At 36.8% G+C, this 13,048-nt stretch overlaps 1 pseudogene; it reads right to left on the reverse strand.

Annotated features, from left to right (window-relative positions):
- Window positions 1–360: 360 nt before the first annotated feature.
- Window positions 361–1,216, reverse strand: LOC108544141 (40S ribosomal protein SA pseudogene; annotated as a pseudogene).
- Between the last annotated feature and the right edge of the window lie 11,832 nt (window positions 1,217–13,048).

The following is a 13,048-nucleotide window of genomic DNA, read 5'->3' on the forward strand; positions in this document are numbered from 1 at the left end:
CTGAGTTTGTGTCCTTTGTAGGGACATGGATGCAACTGGAAACCATCATTCTCAGCAAACTATCGCAAGAACAGAAAACCAAACACCGCATGTTCTCATTCATAGGTGGGAATGATCAATGAGATCACTTGGACTCTGGAAGGGGAACATCACACACCGGGGCCTATTATGGGGAGGGGGAAGGGGGGAGGGTTGACATTGGGAGTTATACCTGATGTAAATGTTGATGGGTGCAGCACACCAACATGGCACAAGTATACATATGTAACAAACCTGCACGTTGTGCACATGTACCCTAGAACTTAAAGTATAATTAAAAAAAAAAATACAACTTTGGTTAAAAAAAAAAAAAAAAGATACTCAGTGGTTGTTTCTACCCATTCAGTGGCCAGAGCGGTGGCAGCTGCAGACCAGTTCTCCATGGTAGGCTGTGTTATAGTCTTCAGTAGGGAACTGCTGAATAGGCACAGAAGGCATCTGCATGCCTTCAAACCAGACTGCAACCGCAGGTTAAGGAGCAGTAAACTCAGCAGCTGGAGCAGTCCTTTCACCCTGAAATTCCTCCTTGGTTACAGCTTTCTCAGAAGCAGACTGCCCTTCCATTTTAGTGTCTTCGCAACAGTAGAAATCAGACATGACCTCCCATGGATGTTCACAGGAGATGGTGCCACACATGCACAGAACTTCCAGGCCAGCACCCACCACATCAGACCCATTCAGTGAGTTTCCTAGTTGTTGCATGGATGGCAATGTCCAAACAGTGCAGAGGAGAATGTGTGTTACACAGAGCAATGGTAGGTATGCTAACATAACATTCCTCTGTGAGGGGCTGGTGGTCAGTCCTGGAATCAGTATCCACCAGAAGACATGGCTCCCAGAAGGCTGCCTGGATCTGGATAGTAAAGTTTCCAGGAATAGAGCCACCAGCAATAGAAGTGGCTCCATTGGCAGCAGCAAACTTTGCCAAAGCCCACTGGCCAGTATTCCCTGAGGACATGACACTGACATCTGTCGTTAATGGCAACAATGGCACAAGTTGCCAGCAGAAGCTTCTCCCAGGTCTTCTTCAGATTTATGGTATAGATGCCATCACTTTTCTTTTTGGAAATGTACTGTTGCATTTGAAAGTCAGGTTGGTGCCATCTAAGTGAGTTTCTGCTGCAAGGAATTTGAGAACATCCTCCTTCATTTGCAGGATGTTAAGGGCTCTGGACATTGTGAAAGTTTCCCTTTAATTGCAATGGGAATCCAGAACAATACAGTACGGGCCTCTCTCTGAGTAGCAAGGAAAGCTACTATTATCTTCTGAAGCAGAATATCATAGCTGTTTTAGGTCTATTTTTAAGAATGCATAAACTTAAACTTGGGAACTCAGGCATTAGAGATTAATTATGCTTGGTGGGCACAGTGGCTCATGCCTGTAATCCTAGCACTTCGGGAGGCAGAGGTGGGTGGATTGCTTGAACTTAGGAATCTGGACCAGACTGAGCAACGTGTGAAAACCCCACCTCTACCAAAAATACAATTAGCTGGGTGTACTGGCGGGCAGCTGTGGTCCCAGCTACTCTGGAGGCAGAGGTGGGAGGATCCCGAGAGAGAGAGAGAGAGAGAGAGAGAGAGAGAAAGAAAGAAATTAATCATGTTTTCCAGGAGTCTCCTGAGAGAATATTTCAATCATGTCTACAGACTAATTTTTAAATTAAATTTTAATATAAAATTTGTATTGTGCTGAATTCTGAGAATACTTCCTTAATATTTCAGAAGTGAAATACTTCATTAAAACCTTACCGAATCCCATCTCTTCCAATGGCTTTACTCTGATCTGTCTTGTACCCATTCATCCTTTCACATACCACTCAGTATAAATCTACTACATGCCAGGTCTTGTACAAGGCAGCAGTCAGGGCTACTACACAATTAAGGAATGATCCTCACCTTCAAGACATCTATACTCTGATGAGAAAGACAGCCAATTTAACAGATAAATATAATACACCATCTGAAGTTCTAATAGTAATTTTGTTCAGAGAGTTCTGGGATCACAGAGAAATAAAAGGATTAAACGTTGACTATATACTAGAGAAAATGAAGCCCAGAAAAGTTCAGAGAGAAGATGATTGTGAGCTAGTTATATTCTCTCCATCCCTGTCTCCCCACCTCCAACCTGCCATTAAGCCTCTCTCCCATCATTCTATCCCCCTTTTAAATGATAATACCATGTGATTGTTAAGGAGCTTTCCCATAGTAAATTTCTCTACTGCGTGGTCACATTTTTTTTTTTTTTTAAATAGGAGTTGGGGAATATTATGCTTCCTAATAGTCGAAGTTATAATCAGGTTATTAATGACTTCAGAAGGAGAAATTACATTTCTACCTACCCTAAACTTTAAGATCTGTCCTAATATCTTCTGCTTTTTCTGTAGTAAGATATATTTTGAAGATCACTCTTCTGATTAAGTCTTATTCCCTTGGCTAGGTTCCAGGTTCAATGGGATTTAGGAACACATTAACATACCATCAACGAATTATTTCATGGCATCAAAAAATTTCATATTTGCAAATACCTTTGCTATTGACATATCCTTTTCACCAAGACACTCATTTTATTCTCAAAAAAATTCCATCTCACGCCTGTAATCCCAGAACTTTGAGAGGCCGAGGCAGGCGGATCACAAGGTCAGGAGATCAAGACCATACTGGCTAACACGGTGAGACCCTGTCTCTACTAAAATACAAAAAATTAGCTGGGCATGGTGGCGGGAGCCTGCAGTCCTAGCAACTCGAGAAGGCTGAGGCAGAAAAAAGGCGTGAACCCGGGAGGCGGAGCTTGCAGTGAGCCGAGATTGCGCCACTGCACTCCAGCCTGGGGGACAGAGCAAGAATCCGTTTCAAAAAAAAAAAAAAAAAATCCCTAAGTTTGTTTGGGCATATGTTTTTATTCCCCTTTTAGAGATGAGAAAGCTAAGATTCTCCAAGTGCAGTAGCAGAGACTGTACTAGACTCTGTGACTGTTTTCTTTCCCTTCATGATGTCTTTCATGCACATGCCCAAATTAAATTAGTTCCAGGAGTGATCATTACAACACAAGGAAGGTTTAAAAACTAGTCAGCGATTTTGAATATCTACAGGAAGTAATAGTCCTAGCACTCAAAGTATTAGAACTGCTTATTTTTTCTTAAACATATATCTTATATACATGCTAATATTTGACCTATGCTTTTAATTATTTAGTGATCATAGCAAGTAAATTATTACTTTTGATTTTAATTGAAAAAAATCTTGTTGAATAGCAATATGATTTTATATCTAGCCTCAGGCTTCTCTGTGTGTATATGTGTGTGTGGGTGTGTGTGGCAGGTTGGGGATGCTCTGAGATTACCAAATATAATTATAATTATAATAGCAATTATAGTTATAATGAATATTGTAATAGTGAGTTAGAAAATTATTTTCTCCTAATAAATCAATGAGTGAAAAGAAAGTCTATGTGAATATGAGCTATGTGTTAAGTTGTTAGACTACAGTGACAGCTGAAGAATTTACATAACGCTATTATCAAAAGCCATTTTCTTCCACAGAAAGTTGTGGAGAGGTCTACCAAGTCTCACCAAGAACAGCAGTTTCTAAAGATAAACTTTAGACAACAACCCAGAGTCCCAAATGATTAGGGGACATTTGATAAAGATCAGATAAAATGGAATAAATGATAATCTTTGCTGTAAATCATGAAACTGGCAAAGAGAAGAACAACAGCCATGTAGAGAGGCCCTATACCTTAAAGAAACTATTGACAATAACTTTTTCATCTCTAATCTTCCACCTAAGGATTTATACTCAAGCAAGTCTGAGATGTCATCTGGGAAGTTCTGGCTAGCTGCCACTGAAGACTTCTCTCAGGATGAAATGACTATGACGAATTCTCTTCAATCTAAGGTGGGCTTTGCCACTTCATTTTATCTCCCTGCTGCAGATGAATATGTAAAATCCGAAAATGACCTAATGGTTTAGAGGTCTTAATGCTGCATTATCATCATTAGCCAAACAGAAATCAGAAAGTTATTTGTCAAGCATATAAGCTGCATTAGTCAGCTTTTGTTGTAATAACAACCCAAAGGCTAAGGGGCATACAACCACCAATATTTTTTCCTTGCTTAGAGGTCTCAGGTTGGCTGTCGCTCTACTCAGCTCTGTACATCATTCTAGGACCTAGATAAAAGAGTAGACTCTGTCTGGGACTTGTTTTCTTTATAGCAGAGGACAAAGATGGAAGAGTTCATGCTAACCTATGGACTCACATTTAAAACATCTGCTTAGAACTGGTGCTATATCACATTAATTGTTATGCTATTGACCCAACCAAGTCACAGGCCCAAGTCAACCAATGGATGGGTTGCCTTCAGGGGAGTACCCAAATCCACATGTATTTATAAGGGACGAAACATACATTTTTATATGTCTCTTATGGAGCAGAGGAAGCATAGCTGGGAACTGTGCTTATTATTGATTAATTGTCTTCTAGCTCCAAATTCATTATTCTTGCCTTCACTGTGAAAGTGGATCTGGGCCCTTTAATTTCCCTTTGTCAGTAGACACTACGTTAAAACTTGCCAGTAGAGGGCAATGGAAAGACGTTGTAGAGTACGTCATCATCCTTCCTGGTTCCAGTGTACTTTTCCAGACAGGTTCCTGATGTAGCTTCTCTTATTCCTGACTCCCCTAAAGCAGATGATTTCTCCAGTCTGGCTCTTGGAGCCTGTGTAACCTTTTCAATGTCTGCCTCCCATAGTTCAGACTTCTTCTTCAGCAACTGGTTTTCTCAATGTGTCCAACTTTCCCAGCACCTAGCCTTCAAAACGCAGGCCCTTTCTCCAGCATTATTCGCTGGCAGTGTGGTGGCTTCTAGGGTTTACAGCTAGGTTGCTACTTTGCACATAGCTTCTTCAATCCCATCTTCTACAACGCAGCAGCTTCTCTGGTGCCAGGCTCCTGCAGCACATGTAGTTTCTTTAGCACTTGACTTGTGCAGTCACCGGTGGCCAGCAGCATCCAATGACCAGCAACTTCCCCTGACTCTCCCCTTGGGCAAAAGATAACTTACCTTGAACAGTTTTCTCCCACACCCTAGACTATAGATTGCTGGCAAGTTCCAGAAGCCAGATTTCCAAGTTCTGCTGGTGTGGCAACACAGTGGTTAACTGCCATTCAGCTAACTGTGGTTGCACTCTTTCCAACTAGGTCTGGATCTCAGCCCTGGGGGAGTCTCTTCTTTGGGTGAAATGCAATAAGTTCACCCCTAGAAGGTAGTAGTTGAAATCCCGTATTTTTTAGCATTCTCTTTATTTCTTATAGGCCAGTTCCCTATTACTCCAACCTCCTGTTATAGTTAATTCTTTATATTAAACTTCCCATGTTCAAATTACTGTGCAGTTTCTTACTCTCCTGATTGGACCCCGACTGATACAGGAACTATAATATAAGCTATCACAGAGATCTAACAAATGGAATCAATGAGATGAAACTTGCTGTTTAATGGGATAAATTAGCCTAACATATCCATTTGCACATAGGACAGGGATTCTCAAAGTCTGTTGGTTAAGGCTTCATCTTTCTTGGGCATTCTTGGATGGGTTTTTCTCTTTGTGCATCTCTGTATCTGACCACACTTGATTGCCAGGATTTTTCTTAAGCTCTATGAATAGCATCAGATTATAGTCAGGCTCTTTAAGCCTCTCTGAGAACAGAATTAATTCTCCTTATTTTTCTCGACTTGATTTTGTGTTGAATTTTAAAGGACATCTAATTTTTTTCTTTCTTTCTCCAAATTCTTGAGCTTAGCCTACTGGCTCCCTCACTTAGGCCAGTACACATACACATTAGAAAAGACCTATGAAGTACAACATTTTTAAAAGCACCAATCCCTTAAAAGTATAATTGCTACCTCTCAGTTCTGATAAGCTTAATAATCTATAACTATGAACTTAATTATCAGAGTATGTGTGAAGTATATATAGAAACACAAGGATAAAATTTGTATAAGCACTTCTGTTAAATAAAAATATATCATACAAAATCATATAAACTTTCATAATTTAAAATTTATTTTCTGAGAACCAGCACAGCAAATGCAAACCATTTTATTGGGCAAAAAGGAATCTAACTTGCACTTTATTGTTCATTTATTTATTTATTTATTTTTGAGACGGAATTTCACTCTTCTTACCCAGGCTGGAGTGCAATGGTGTGATCTCGGCTCACTGCAATCTCTGCTTGCCAGTTCAAACGATTCTCCTGCCTCAGCCTCCCGAGTAGCTGCGATTATAGGCACCCACCACCATGCCCAGCTAACTTTTCTTTTCTTTTTTCTTTTTATTTTTAGTAGAGATGGGGTTTCATCATGTTGGTCAGACTGGCCTCGAACTCCTGATCAGGAGGATCAGGCCACCTCGGCCTCCAAAATGTTGGGATTATAGGTGTGAGTCACTGTACCCAGCCTGTAACTAGCACTTTAAATTAATATGTGAATATATTTTTTGTAGAAGTGTTGGAGACTGAAGCTATTCCTCTCAATCAAAAAATGAGGAAATCAAAGAATTATTTGAGAAAACACATAATGTTTTATTTTCTTGTCTAAAATCTGTTCTAAACTGACTACTGATGTGGATAATTGATGACAATAAGCTCAACATGAATATATTGAATACAAGGTAGGTGTCTAACATTGGGATACAACTGGGGAAATCTAAGAAATGTTTTTGAGAGAGACACAGAAACAAAGAAAGTCAAATGGAAAACAAGGTTACCTTAAAGCTGTGCCTAAAAAGCCAAGTAGAATCCATAGCTGCTGTAATGTGTGATAAAGTTTAATTGCTGCTTTTGCTTTGCTCTCTTCTAGCCTCTAATTTGATATAATCTCATATCTTACTAGATACCATAGGTTCTCTGTGTTAGCTATAAGATTCAGAAAAGTAGTTTTTATGTGGTCATTATAACCTCTAAAAATCTTTTCCTGGCCTCTTGCACAGAATTCCAGCTTTCTAATTACACTTAAAATTGTAGATTTATGCTTGTGAATTATGGCATTTACAACCTGAAAGAGACTTTGAAGATGTTCCATTTCTAATGTCTCATTTTATAGATGAGTAAGTTAAGGCCCAGAGAAGGGAAGAGATATATTCTGGGTTATAGAGATGGCGGTGAATCTGAAATCACTAAGGTTTCATAATGCCTACATTAGTGATCTTCATAGTGCCTAAAATCATGTGGACAAAAAGAGTGAATGTGGTTTGATAACAGAGAGTACTACTTGTAAAAATGAAAACTTGAATAGCTTTAACTGAAGGAAAAGGCTGGCCAGGGGCTGTCTTCATGCTGTGTGTTATGCTGAGAATGTGTGGCTCCTCGAGATCCCTATTTTTACCTAATTTAGGAACTATTACCCATATATGGCATATTCATCCTGATAAAAACAGAAGCAGCTAACTAACACTTGGAGATTCTGAGTGTGTCTCTGTGTATCTTTTAAGCAAATTTGTTTCTTTCCTTTTTTTAAGCAAACATTCTTTTCTGTTTGCTTGCTTACTTATTTGTATATAAAGAAACTTATTTTTAAAATAAGAGAAGTTGTTGCTCACTTCTCTTTGCAAACCATCTGGCAACTTCATTTTCCAATGACATCCAACAAAAGGGAAACAGTAAATACAGTAACAGGAGAAAAAGTAAAGACAGGTCATCTCATCAATGAAAGAACTTATTTACAACCAGATTTGAGCAGTGCTAAATATTATGCTCCAAAAGCATAATTAATAATAATATTGAGGGGAAGTTTCCATCTTTATACTTCTCATTAATTTGAAATTGACATAACCTTTGATTTAATGGGAAATAGAAACAAGCATAAAAAGGAAGTGTAGGTTCATAATGGAAGATAATAAGCAGGCTCTGCCAGATGGCACCATCAAAACCTATGGCAGGGCACACACAGAAATCAAGTACTGATTTTCAAATAAAAAAGGATGAATAAATACGTCTTCATCATTTTTATATAATCATTTTTCTATAATGTTAGAAACTTTCATATAGATACATCTGGTTGGAATGTGATATTTCTGTTTAGCGCTTTTAAAGATGCACTTATTCTATCACACTGCATTTTCCATTTTTGCTATCGATAATTGATTTATTATTATTATTCATCATCTTACTTAAAGAGACTTTGGTATGTCCCCTTTCCCTTGGGTCCATTGTGTCATCAGAATTAATTGATTCTTCCCTCTTTATACAACTTATGGATATTAATAGCTAGGCAATTTCACTGGACCATAAATCGTATCCCTGCCATTTCCATGTCTTTTTGTCTTTCTGAAACATCGTATGAATCATGCCCAGAACAACTTTCAGAAATCAAATTACCACCCTATCATTCCTCTACTCAGATATCCTCCATCAGAAACCACATTCCTATCCACTTACCTATGGGATTTACCTATTGAGTTGAAGCTATCCTCTGTCTAGCCCCAATAAGTCATCCACTAGTTCCCTGAATATACTCTCTACCCTATCCAACAAATTTTCTATTTCCAGAATACACAATTAAGCCATTTCTCAAAATGCTCTCTACTAAATATGAAATCCTTGAGTTTTAAACATTTTACTTTTCAAAGATTTCCAAACACGTTTGAAAAACATGTTTGGAACCCCGTGTTAAACAAAGTGAAATGATTCCCCTTTTGCCTGATTTGTTTTAAGAGAGCTTTAGCATGTAGTGACCCTTTTCCATGAAGGCAATTACTGGATACAGTGTGTTTATATTCATACATATGTTAATATTTATGTATTAAAATCTTTCTATGTATCTAAATTAAAAGCTTCAGAAGAATTAAAGGTATGGTTACCATATAATCCAGCAATTCAACTCTTAGGTATACACCCAAGAGAAATAAAACTTACCTATACACAAAATTTGCACGTGAATGTTTACAGTAGCATTAGCCATAATAGTCAAAAGGTGGAGACAGCCCAAATGTCCATCAACTGACAAATGGATAAACAGAAAGTGGTATGTCTATACAATGAAATATTATTTGTCCACAAAAAGGAATGAAGTACTGATACAACATGGATGAACCTTAAAAACATTATGCCAAGTGAAAGAAGCCAGTCACAAAACATTGCATATTATATAATTCCATTTATATAAAAGTTCAAAATAGAGAAATCTATAGAGACAAAGAGTGAATTTGTGGTTGCTTAGGGCTACGGGAGTGATGGGAGTGGAGGGAGGTGATCCTAAAATCTATAGGGATTCTTTTGACATGATAAAATGTTCTAATATCTACTGTAGTAATGATTGCATGTATTTGTGAATATATTGAAAACTTTTGAATTTTACAATTTAAATGGATGCGATGTATGGGCTGTGAATTTTATCTCAACAAACAGGTTGCTTAAAATGTTTCAGAATTTGATGGGTGCTGACGAGTTGATGGGTGCAGCACACCAACATGGCACAAGTATACATATGTAACAAACCTGCACGTTATGCACATGTACCCTAGAACTTAAAGTATATAATAAAAAAAAAAAAAAAAAGAAAAAGAAAAAGAAAAGAAAAGATGCACCAAAAGCTTCCAAACTGAGAAATAACTGGGTTTGACTGACATATATCCAACTTAGCAAATATCATGTATTGTATAAAGTGCGTGTTGGAGTACAAATAATGCCTTCTAAACATAGACTACAGTTCGCTATGGAAGCAACATTGTAATTATTGCTGGCCCAGTTTTTTCATGGTTTGACCATAAAAGCCTTGGGACTTGATGAAGTTTTCAGTACTAATGGAACTCGTGTGATCTCTACCCCAAATACATTTATTTTCCAAAAATAAAAAAATTAAAATAAATGGCCTTCAGAATTGCAGGCACCACATTGCTATCCCTTCTCTCATGGGCTGTATTATAATTTAGCAAATGCTTAATAATTATCTGGACACATTGCAAGACATGCAGCTGACAAAAACCCTTACTCTGTACCCAGTATGGGGCCGCTGGATCAGCACATTGCAGAGCCCAGGAGGGTCTGCCTAGAAATGCCAGATTCTCAGGTTGCATCCCACACCTGCTGAATCAGAATCTGCATTTTACAAGATCTAAGAGGTGATTTCATATGCACATTGAAGGACTGAACTGCTAGTATCTTCTATTTGTTGGCAGTACACTAAACTTTATACACAGTTAGTTGCTTTCTCATGCTTTAGGGTTTCTTTTTTTTTTTATTTATAGGGATTAATCAATTCACTTTAATAAAGACATTCATCTAATGAATTATAATTAACCTAATATTTCCAGCTAGCCCAGTTTTAATTTGTTTTCCAAGCTCAGTCAGGCCACCAAAATGTGATGATTATTTAAAATAAAAGAAGTGATATAAAAGTAAATAGAATTTGGCTTGATTTAAATACAGAAAAATAAATGATAAAATAAGGTATGTTTAAAAATTTAAATATAAATATGTGAGGTAGTTATACAGAAATTAATTACAAAAGATTTGAATGCAGAAAATAAATAAGATATAAATATATTTTTAAATAAATACAAAATAAATAGATCAAAGATTTAAATACAGAAGCTTCCAGTTCACTTGTTCAAAGTTATACAACAGATGATTTTAAATCAACTTATTTTCTCACCAATGAAAAGCAATTTATAAACAATTTTTTTCTTACTCTTGTCTACATTTTTTGATGGATTACCACAGGGGTCATCTTAGTTATGCTAAAAAATTATTAAATATACATGAAGCAGAGAAAAGACATTTTGTTTGTACATCTCATCTGGATGGTTTATGCTATTGCTGAGACTGCTATAAGATTTGAAGTGTCCCGCTTCAGTAAGCTTGTCAGAACTAGAGAACTTGATAACTTAGAAACATGTGTTTGATACAGCATAAAGTATATATGTATATAATGCATTCCTTTACATGATTATTCTTGTCTCTCCTCTCTCCTGCCCTTCTCCCAGACCTCTCATGCCCACACAGAGAGAGAAACCTAGGGCATCTTAGTTCTGCTCTTCTCCCAACCCTGAAATGGGAGCCACTAGGACCCAGTGCCAGTCTGAGACCAAGCAAAGCTAACACCTGTTCCCTTCCTATGTGTGTTCCTAGCCAGCAATGACCTCCTACAGTATGCGGTGTCCTTCAGGGGGTCTGTTACTTGAGTGTTTTCAAATGGTTTTATACAACATCAACTGCCTTTCTCATTCTGTGAGGTAGACTTAAAAAAATCATGTTTGAATGACAATAATTAATTTATAATCAATTACTCTGTGTATTTTGATAAATAATCACAAAAGCCTGTGATTTCATACAATGTCAGAGACCTGCTATCTCCCTTATTAAAATGAGAACAACACTTTTTAGAAAAATTCTCCATATTCTTTTCATATATCTTTCCTATTTATAGGAAATGTAAAATATAAGACATTTGTATTTGTAATAGCATAAAGAATTCTGTATGTTTACAATATTACTATTCTTAGGAATATACTTTGACCAATGAGATACTCATAGAGAAGATATAAAGTAAAAATACAAATAAATATGCATACTCTCAGAAGGTTGGGTTTACCAGTAATACATGTAGAATACATGCATCAAATTGCATCCATTGGGACAAACAAAATGAGTGACATCCTTTTATTATGATCTAAATTAAATTCAAGGAAGTGCAGACCTGGCCTGTTAATAAACTAAGAATTGGAATTAATACTAAAAACAGAAAAGTAACTTGAATTTATGAACTACAGTACATTTCTTTTTTTCAGAAATGAGTAGCTTCATTTATTTCTATGATATCATATGCTGAGGGTGACTGGTCATCAGAAGGCCACTAAAAATACAAACATATGAAAGTCAATAGCAGCAAAATAACGAGTCAATTTTAACTGACTTATCTCCTGCTTAAAAATCATACGTATGTATTCATAGGCTCCCTTAATAAGTCCTTATTGCAAGAAAAATAAGTCTCCATTATTTAAAATTGATGAAGGAATTTATTATAGCAAGAAAATTAAAAGTCATTCATCCATAACTACTTTTATGATAGTAATAGAAAGAAATATGGATCTTGTAAGGGCAGGAACCAACCCTCTACATTTCAGAAATCCAAAAAGATCATGCTTTGGAATACAGGATCACACTGATCTTTTGATGGGTATGATTTTATAATTAAAAAAATACCTAGAAGGTAAACACACATCTGAAGAATTCAAGACAGGATGCATCCATTGGAAAATATTTCTGGGAAATAAATATAATAATATAATCTTTTAAAAATATCGGCTCATTTTTAAGACTACTAAACAGAGAAACTAAAAAATAATTGTGAATGAAACTAAAAGTTTTATTCTTCAGAACATAAAATACTTTATGCTTCCCAATTTACAGTAAAATTTAAGGACCATGAGCCAAATTTTGGTATCGAGGTATCTTGCTGCTTACCACGTTCAGACACCTTCACACAGCCATTTGCCCTGATTGGCTGCTTCTGCTTCATTGTNATATAATAATATAATCTTTTAAAATATCGGCTCATTTTAAGACTACTAAACAGAGAAACTAAAAAATAATTGTGAATGAAACTAAAAGTTTTATTCTTCAGAACATAAAATACTTTATGCTTCCCAATTTACAGTAAAATTTAAGGACCATGAGCCAAATTTTGGTATCGAGGTATCTTGCTGCTTACCACGTTCAGACACCTTCACACAGCCATTTGCCCTGATTGGCTGCTTCTGCTTCATTGTTTTTGTAATGAGTGGCATGTGCTGCTGAGGCAATAAGAAGCCTTTTGATGTCTTGCATGTCAGCTACAGACCTCTAAGACCTATTTTTTTTTTCTTGTCTGCCTCTTTTGGCACTACCTGTAGAAGCCATAACTGTCATAAATCCACACGTCCCTAATGAAATCTGCTAAGTGAGCCAGCTCATCTTGGGGAATCTGTATCAGCTATGGTCTCTTCCAGCTCCACTCACTTCTAGATACTCTGTTGAC

Source organism: Rhinopithecus bieti, unplaced genomic scaffold, assembly GCF_001698545.2.
Source record: "Rhinopithecus bieti isolate Rb0 unplaced genomic scaffold, ASM169854v2 scaffold_25901, whole genome shotgun sequence".
Classification (NCBI taxonomy): domain Eukaryota; kingdom Metazoa; phylum Chordata; class Mammalia; order Primates; family Cercopithecidae; genus Rhinopithecus; species Rhinopithecus bieti.